This window comes from Carassius auratus, unplaced genomic scaffold (genome assembly GCF_003368295.1).
Source record: "Carassius auratus strain Wakin unplaced genomic scaffold, ASM336829v1 scaf_tig00214205, whole genome shotgun sequence".
Lineage (NCBI taxonomy): Eukaryota > Metazoa > Chordata > Actinopteri > Cypriniformes > Cyprinidae > Carassius > Carassius auratus.
In genome coordinates, this window is record NW_020527558.1 from 611,834 (window position 1) to 621,700 (window position 9,867).

Here is a 9,867-nt window from a genome sequence, read left to right on the forward strand (position 1 = left end):
GTCATGTGTTCTGCTTCTGTTATCAGTACACTTTTAAATGTACTAAACATTGCACACATTGTTGTTTTTATGAGCTCACATCTGCTTGTCTTCCTGGTTTCCTTAATTCAATAACATTTTCTTTGTATGTATTTTCATAATACATTTGTTAGTTGACTTTACTTATTGAATACTGTAGTACTGGATAATTAATTGGGATAAAATAAGTGATAGAAAAGTATATTTTGTTTTTTAACAATCTTCAAAATATCTTCTTGTATGTTCAACATAAGAAAGCAACTCATACAGATTTGGAATGACATAAGGCTGAGTAAATGACCATTACATTTTTTAGGTGAACTATCCCTTTAAATGTGTGTCTTAATGAGTGAGTAAATGAGTTTATTAGTTTAAATGATTTGTTCAAACTGCTGATTCATTAAAAGAATGAAGAAAGCGACTGTCTTTATGAAATGGTATTGAAACATTGATGCAATTCATTCAGTAGTGAAACACAGCTGTGTGATGCTCGGAGTTGTGCAATGTTCTTCTGTGATGTTTGTTAGTAGGCTTCACAAAATGTATAATGCAATTAATAAACGCATTACAATAAAACGAAAAGATATCAAGCACCACTGCCTTGTCGTTATCTTCAAACTATAAAACACAACCCATTTTGTTTTAATTTAAAAATATAAAACATATTAATGTGAGTTTTAGGTAAAATTATTATATTCACTGAATAGCCTACAATAAAACTAAATATAAAAAAAAATAAGTATAAAGTATACAAGACTTATCTCATAGGAAATTAAAGGAAAAGGAAAAATGTGGTTTAATGTATGCAACAATGTCAGCGATGTGTTACGATTAACAAATAAATAATTTATTAAACATAACTTTGTGCTCAGCCTAAACGATATGACCTGGAAGAAATAACGGTTGCACTTTATTTTACAGTACGTGTACTAACATGTACTTATAGTGTACTTACAGTGTATTTATCTAAGAAAGTTCTGGTAATACAAGGTAACTACATGGGGTAGGGTTAGGTTTAGGGGTAGGTTCAGGATTATTACCTAGTTATTAAATAGTTATTGTAATTACTATAATAAGTACATAGTATGTACATGAGGAACAGGACTGTAAAATAAAGTGCTACCGAAATAACAGATATATACTGATACAAAGATTGCCAGTTAGTTTCACGATCATTAGATGGAGTGCCAATGAACTTCAGTAGAGGGCACTCCACTCAGGACCATTCCACCCATCAACCACCAGATGTCACTTGGACACTAGCACCTCTCATACTGTTGCACCACACCCAAACTACATTCACCATGAGTCACTGCATCACAATCACCTTGCCACACCTGCACCTCATTCATCAGCCAATTTCCTTGCCACACCTGCACCTCATTTACACACACATAAAAGCAGCACAATCACTCTCACTCACTGCAAAGTCTTGATTAGCCTGTCTGACATTTCTGAGTGTTTTTCCTAGAGTTTGTTCTTCCTGTGTATGATCTTGGATTGTTTAAACTGACTCTGATTCTCTGCTGCCTGCCCTGATCTCTGCCCATTACCATTTATGATTCTGGATATCCCTAACATACCTGAACCCGTGCCTGATTTCTGCCTGTATGACCATTCTCTTAATAAAGTTTCTGCACATGGATCTGAACTCCTCTGACTCCTTGTTACAGTTAGATTCACCCAAAATGATTTATATCTCATGTTTAACTACTACAGAGACATCAGAGCCAGCGGGAAATGTCAGAATGACTAGCCGAGGTGACACTGCTCTCAGTGGATACATGAGCACTGAGCACCTGGTCAAATTATATATATTGATATGCCAATCAGATAATCAACTCAAAACAACTGCAAAGTTTTCCTGAGCCTTCAAAATGGTCTTTCAGTTTGGTTTACTAGGCTACACAATCATGGGGAAGACTCCTGATCTGACTAATCACTAAATATGTTTTTTTTAAATTGTTCTTCTGAAGTATTCTAATTGGTTGAGACAGTGAATTGTTTTTTGTTAAATGTGAGCCAAAATCATCACAATTAAAAGAGCCAAAGTCGTAAACTACTTCAGTCTGTGTGCATTTAATTTATGTAGTTCACGATTTTCATAATTTGAAATAAGTGTACTTTTGCACGACATTCTGATTTATTGAGGTGACTTTCTTCTTTCAGATGAATCCAGTCGGAGTTATATAAAAAATAGATTTATATCTTTCACGCTGTTTCATGGCACTCAGCAGTTGTTAAATTCACCAGTTCAAAAGAAGTTAAATAAAAAGTGCCCATCCATAAGAAAAAAGTGTCTTACACAGCTCTGGCGGGTGAACAAAGGATTTAAGTAGTGAATCGAGCCATTTTTGTAAGAAAAATATCCATATTCAAAACCTAATACTGTAAGTGTAAACACTTTTATGTAGCTTGCGCCAAAAGTACACAGAAGCAGCTCCAGGTGGATGATGTATGAGGTCTCATTAAAACCAAAGTTTGTTAACAGGAGCAAAGGAAGAAAAATTTCCTTACTTTAGGAAAGGAAAACCAGTCCCTTCTTGGCTTATATCATGACTTTCTTCTTTACAAATCCTTGTTTTGTACTTCTAATTAGTGACCATTGTTTTGTTTTGATCTGATCTCTGCGCAATTCACGTGCGTGTAATATCTCTATCTTATCCAAATTTAATAGAAGAAAATTATTGGTAATGTGCCACAGATTTGTGCAGTGTTAAAAGCATAAGCATTAATGGCAGGGAAAGCCAGTTATACTTGAGAGCAGTCACATATGAAATGATCATTACTTTTTACATATGGCATGTGACCTGTTAATGCGGAAAAACCATTGCCATGGCAGTTTTATGACATATTCCTTTCTCAAATTGCCTGAAAAATCACCTCATGTGAGAGTAAAACTTTTTTTGCGATGTATGGGTATTTTTGCTAAATTGACATGTTTCCATTAAGCATATTTTCAGTTCGCAATTTAAATTTGCACTATTTGAATGGTAATGAAAATAGCTAGTGTCCCTTTGGAAAAGTGAGTTTGGATAAAATCATTAGCTAAATGAGTAAATTACTATAAAATTGCTGCATGTAAGCCTTCATTAAAATAACGTATGGTATGCCCGAGTCATTACTGATTAAAGGTTTAGTTCATCCAAATTTGAAAATTCTGTCATTAATTACCAGTGTTGGGAATAATAGCGTTTAAGTATAACAGCGTTACTAACGGAGTTAAATTTTCAGTAACGGAGTAATCTAATTAATTACTTTTCCCATAGTTGCAATTCCGTTATCTTTACTGAGAAGTGTCGCGTTACTACAATTTGGTTGAATAAAGTGCAAGGTGTCATGCTTTAGCTAATGGTTACACATCAGCTGCCTGACACCGTTGAAAATCCGATAATGATTGGATGGGTGGGTGCAGCCCTGCTCACTCTGTCTCACTGCATGCTCTGACAACCACTAAACACAAGACGGCATCACCGATAATGGCGTTCTCGAACTGGAAGTAACGGAAATTAAAGGCGAGAATGTTTCTGTAACATGCAGGGTATGCCCAGGAAAAAAGACTTTATCCACGGCTGCCTCAGGCAACTCAAATCTTATGAACCACCTCACCTCAACACATGGTAACATGTTACTGTGATGAATATTTTTAATGCTGTGTTCAAACCAGACACGACCTGCGTGAATAACTCGTGGTATTTGCGCGTAGTTGGACGCTTGAAAATTTTTAGTTCATACGCTTAATTTGTGTATAAAATAAACTTCACAACAGACACGAATTTGGGTCATGGGGGGGGCTTCTGCCAGTTGAGTTCACGCAGCATTTTCAACCACCATTTTTATTCAGATAATTTTCTAAATATTACTTTTATCGTTTCATGAAATGTAGTTTTAAGTATTTTATTCAAGAATGTAGTTGTTTTAAACTCAAATATGCAGTTTAAAAAATGTGTTTGCTGATTTTCAGAGGTTGTCTATTCGCGTCTTTGCAATGACTTAACATTGAAATCACTCACGCCAGACGCTCTATTTGCATCTGGTGTGAACGCACCATAAGAGTTCGATAGTGTTCTGTTTATTGTGCAGTAACTTTATACCTAATATACATTTACAGAGATTTGCACTAATGGCCAGGTTTTCCCTTTGTTTATTTTTACCCAAGTTTAAATTTGTTTGTCTTAATTTTGTACTTGAATTTTATTTTCAATATTTATTTTGTATATGTTTTTATTTCTATGCATATCATATGGCAGGCTGCAATCTATTGAGTTCAAATAAATACAACATTTTCTAAAATACTTAGTGTTTTTATTCTTCAATCAGTTAATATAAAAATCTTATATATTAAAGATGTTATAGGATGTAATAGCATTATAGAACATAAAAAATAACGTCTCAGTTACTTTGCTGAGTAAATTACTTTTACAATGTGGTAATGTGAGTTACTAACTCAATTACATTTTGGGAGAAGTAATTTGTAACTGTAACTAATTACTTTTTTCAAGTAAGATGACCAACACTGTTAATTACTCACCCTCACATTGTTTCAAACTTGTAAGACCTTCGTTCCTCTTCAGAACACAAATTAAGATTTTTTTTGTGTCTGTGTCTGCTCCAATTTACGGTCACAGAATCTGGTAACACTTTAGAATATGGTTCCATTAGTTAATGTTAGTTAATGTATTAATTAACATGAACAAACAATGAATAATACATTTATTACTGTATTTATTCATCTGTTAATGTTAGTTAATGAAAATACAGTTATTCATTGTTAGTTCATGGTAATTCACAGTGCATTAACTAATGTTAACAAGCACAACTTTTGATTTAAATAATGCATTAGTAAATGTTGACATTAACATGAACTAAGACTTATAAATGCTGTAGAAGGATTGTTCTTGCTTAGTTCATGTTAACGAAAGTAGTTAACTAACATTAACTAATGGAACCTTATTCTAAAGTGTTACCCAGAATCTTTTTATGTGTTTAAAAAGAAGCTGAAAAGAGAGTTAATAATAATAATAATAATAATAATAATACATTTTATTTACAATGTGCATTTCTCACACCCAAAGCATGAAGTGTATAAGTGTCTCATTCTTTGTCTGTTTTTTTCTTTTTAAGCATTGGTTTCACAAAAACTGTCACTCTATCATGGATGGAGCCGGTTGTAACTTATAGGGAAAACTGGAATATTGCATAAAGCATTTGCAAATAAAGCACTGTTTCCAGCCGATGGGTTTAAGAGAACAAAATAGTCACTTCCTGGGTATCAATAATAAAAAAGTAAGTTAGTGCAACTGGGGAATCTACTGTTGTTTTTTTCTCTTAGATAAACAAATGACTTGCACCTCAGAGTGTGATAAGATATGAACAAAAAAACAACCTTGTGTATATTTTTTACATGTCCATTGTTTGGCACATTTTCATACTTGATGTTATGTTAATTTCTTTCATGGAAACAAATATTGCTTGATGTCTTCTGAAAGACCTTTTCAATTATATATGACACAAGACTGTATTATGTATGATTACAAGACCTCTTTTTGTGGCTGTTTAAGTAAGGGGGCCGCTGTAGACATCCTGTCGGACAACATCCCCTCAGAGTGACATTGGCTTTCTGTGTTTGTGCTTGGATGAAGATAAAAATCATGACTTCCTCATATACTTTGGATGCTGTGAATGTGTGCAAAGACTATACAATTCCCAAGACATGTCAGTTTTGGAATCGCAGGAAGCCCCACCTTCTGAATGGAGCCAATCGCTAATTGGTAAAGTCACGCATCACTGCATCTGCCATTAGAAGCGCCCGGTTGCTATAGAAACAGTCAGCATTCTGAGACATGCAGAAATAACATCAAAGCTGTCTAAGTAAGAAACATCTTCCTAGTTGAGGTGATTGACACTGGCAAAAGTGAGTGAAAAATGATAAATTATAGGTAGGCCTGTTGATATTAATAATAATATTAATAATAATGGTGTAGACTTAAAGGGTTAGTTCACCCAAAAATCAAAATAACTCACCCTCATGTCGTTCCAAACCTGTGAGACCTCCATTTATCTTCAGAACACAGTTTAAGATATTTTAGATTTAGTCTGAGAGCTTTCAGTCCCTCCATTGAAACTGTGTGCACGGTATACTGTCCATGTCCAGAAAGGTAATAAAAACATATTTCTGTCTCGATTCTCTTTTGGTTGGAGGGGTAGGGGAAGGGCCAGATAGCCCTTCTAACAAAGATTTTTCGGGACCACACTTCAAACTAAGGGGTATGAATTATCTCTGCAACATGGCTGCTACAGCGAACAAAAAGAAACATAAATGTAAGCTTTTCTGGCATAAATAAAGATTTCAACAAAAAGTAATCAATTGTTTTATGTTACATTAAATTGTGAGTTCATATTAACGGTCATGTTTCTCAAAGAAATGTTTGCAAAAAATCGCTAATATTTGCTAACTTCATATCATTACACACTGCATGATAGTGCCACAGCATATGTCTGATCAGGGCGATAACTGCACTCAAAAAAATTACTCTTTAAACTTACTTAAGTCAATTATGGACAGTGGTTCCACACAACCAAACTGTGTTTTGTTAACATTAATGGAATTTTTTGAATCTATGCAAACTCCTTGTGTTGTGACAACACAATTGAATGAGGTAGAATCTATGTGAAATAGTAATGTCCAACCAACTCAATTTATTCACTTTGCTTCAACTTAAACCAGTTCAACCTGTTTTGGTTTATTACAATCTAGCCAAATTTGTTTCACTCTATCAACATAAGAAGGTTTGTTTCAAATTACTCATTTCAATTATGGACAGTGGTTCCACACAATTAGTTCTAGTAACTTTAGCACAATATTTTCTATTTAAAGTTACTCCCTTCAACAAAGCATTTTTTGTGTGATTTGTCTTGTAATGAGACAAAAGACAAGATGTCACAAATGATCAAAGTGTATTTGTTAAACAAGCAATAAATAATTACACACAGTAAAATACAGTTTAAACCACATTACAAAATTACACAAATTGGCATTCATGGGCAACCAATCAAACCTTATTCCAGGAACAGGAACTGTTCCTGCTCCAGAAATAACTTCTTCAGTATTCCAAATGTGTACCTGAATTCAGGAGGATTGCTCAAGTTTAGTCCATATATCAGTCCCAGCAACATGGTTTTGCAGACTGTAAACTGCTTTAGGTCCTGAAGAACTGTATCCTTTAAAACTCCAACTTCTGCTGGACTGTCTTCAATGATGCAGCTTCAAATAGATTCCCACGAGTTCGATATACTCCATACTGTTAGGGTCTTCATTGGATACTTCAATTTCATTAGTCTGAAGATGAAAACAACAAAATTTAGACTTTGTTTTTTTTTCTAAAATTACATGAAAAAAGTCAGTCATTCATCTTCTTATGGGAAATACAGGCAAGCAGTCAAGATGGGATTCTAACAAACATTACAGTGGAAAATGGTACACACATCTGGACCCTGTACGGTAAGCAACAGAACTGGAATGTTCCCAGACCCAGAAACATAGTAAGGACATCAGTAAAACAGTCATGTGACATCAGTGGTTCAACCATAATTTTACAAAGTAAACAAAAATACTTTTTTGTGCAAACAAAACCAAAACAGCTACTTTAATCAACAATTCTTCTCCAAATCGCATCTTCCACCATTATTAACAGCACGTAAATAAATCATGCGCATTGTGCTGCTGACCTAGAACACGCATGCACTGAGCCTTGATTACACGCAGAGGAAAGCAATTTTCATGCCTCTTGTTACTGTCCATAATGGCGGCATATGTGATTTGGAGAAGAATTGTTGAATAAAGTCGCTATTTTTGTTTTCTTTGCTCAAAATGTATTCTTGTACCTTTGTAAAAGTGTGGCTGAAGCATTGATGCCACATGGACTGTTTTACTGATGTCCTTACTATGACTCTGGGAACATTTCAGTTGCATTGCAGCCTTAATGGAGGTTCAGAAATCTCTCGCATTTTCCTAAAAATATTAGGGATGCACCAATTGACCGGCCATAAATCGGAAACCGGACGGTTTTTGCTTAAAATATGCGATTGGTAATCGGCCGGTCTTAGGAATTTTTTTCGGCCGATTTTTCCGGAAAGCAAACACGTCCCAGGATTGATTCCAGCATTGAACACGGGTCAGGGACCTAGTAACATTGCCGGGTTCAATCCCGGGACAAGCGCTGTGTGAACAAAAGCCAGATCTAATGCTGTGTCGTAGTGATGACGCACTTTATCGTGCGACTCTTTTAGCGGCTGTTTTGAAGGAAGATCAACGTTCACTGAAAAAAAAAGTGCAAACTGTATGAAGCAGAGATCAGTTAGTTCTTCACTTTCCGCGCTGACGCCGAGATCGTTCGCTAGATTCAGTGAAAGTATTACCTGCCTAATGTTTTCGACTCGTACATTACACGTCATGCCCTGATGTCACGTGTCGTTATGGGACCTGTATTTCCCGGAATCGCAGTGTGAAAGGGGCTTTATTGAGCTTTTCCTCAATATTGGACTGTAGACTGTGGACTGTCCTTCCTTCTTATTTGTTGCTTAAAGATTAAAAAAAAAATCGTCCAGTTGGCTTGTAAAAAAATCAGTATCAGTCATGAAAAATCATGATCGGGGCATCCCTAAAAAATATCATAATTTGTGCTCTGAAGATAAATGATGGTCTTACGGGTTTGAAACGACATGAGGGTGAGTAATGACATGTTTATTTTTGGGTGACCTAGCCATTTAAACACACCTTAACCAGCTAATCAAGGTTCTTGGGAATTATAAAACAAAAAAGTCTTACCTGAAGTTCCAGGCAGGTGTGTTAGAGCTGAACTCCACAGAACACTGGCTTTCTTAGATCAGGTCTGGACACCCCTGCCTTGCATTATAATAAATCTATCAGTTTATAGTAATACCACATATTTTGTATTTATTGTATAAATAAACCTTATCTTATAATACCTGTCTTTTTTTTGTCAATTCCCAGTGGCCAGTGAGAGAATAATGTTTTAATACAAGGTTGTGTTGAGTGCAGTTGTTCTTACCTGTGTAGTGGGCACCAAGAGGGTTTCATTATTTGTCCAAGGACTCTTCTTCAGTATGCAAACATCTTCGTAAGTTTTGCAGTCCGGATCAAGTTTGTCAAAGATTGTTGATTCTGATGAGCCTATTGTAATTCTGTATGTCTCAAATTCGGCACAAATCTGTAAACACATGAAGTGCAATGTGTTACAAAAAAAAAAAAAAAAAATTGAACAGCAAAAACCAATTCAATGATCAAAATATTAAGTGATTTATTTGTGTGAGTGATGAATAGTGTAATGTTTACCATTCCAAATAGGAGGACCTGATTACATATCTGGAGCATATGTATAATGTAAACAGCTCAGAGTAGTGTCCGGTTTAAAGTCATTGTATGACCACACCGCCAAGTTCATAAACAAATCTTCAAATACTTCCACTGTGCTGAGCCAGGGGCCTCCAAACTCGGTCGACATCTCATGGTTAGACATTTATTGATTATTTATCTTATGAGATAAGAGAGAAACTCCTATTCGCCATTTGATTAGTTATATGAGGAAGTAGCTGAATGACAAATCATTCTGTCTCTTAACATCTCTTATTGTAAGCTATATGTATAATATAAAATAAAGGTAAGTGATTTATTTTATTGATAAATACAATCTCTCTTAAAATACCTTATTGGGTTATGATAATCAAAACAGTTTGGTTTGATCTAGCGCAGAACTAAAACTTTAATGAAATATTTCCCCCACTTATAAAATGATTTTATTATTAGCTAGCTCCACACTGGAGAGCTGC

At 35.1% G+C, this 9,867-nt stretch overlaps 1 long non-coding RNA gene across 1 annotated transcript; it reads right to left on the bottom strand.

The window, feature by feature from the left end:
- Positions 1 to 7,304: 7,304 nt before the first annotated feature.
- On the bottom strand, positions 7,305 to 9,183 carry LOC113091526 (uncharacterized). The gene is made up of 3 exons (XR_003287376.1): positions 9,090 to 9,183; positions 8,846 to 8,923; positions 7,305 to 7,357 (listed from the first exon to the last, which is right to left on the bottom strand). It is a non-coding gene; the product is annotated as an uncharacterized LOC113091526 (long non-coding RNA).
- Positions 9,184 to 9,867: the final 684 nt, after the last annotated feature.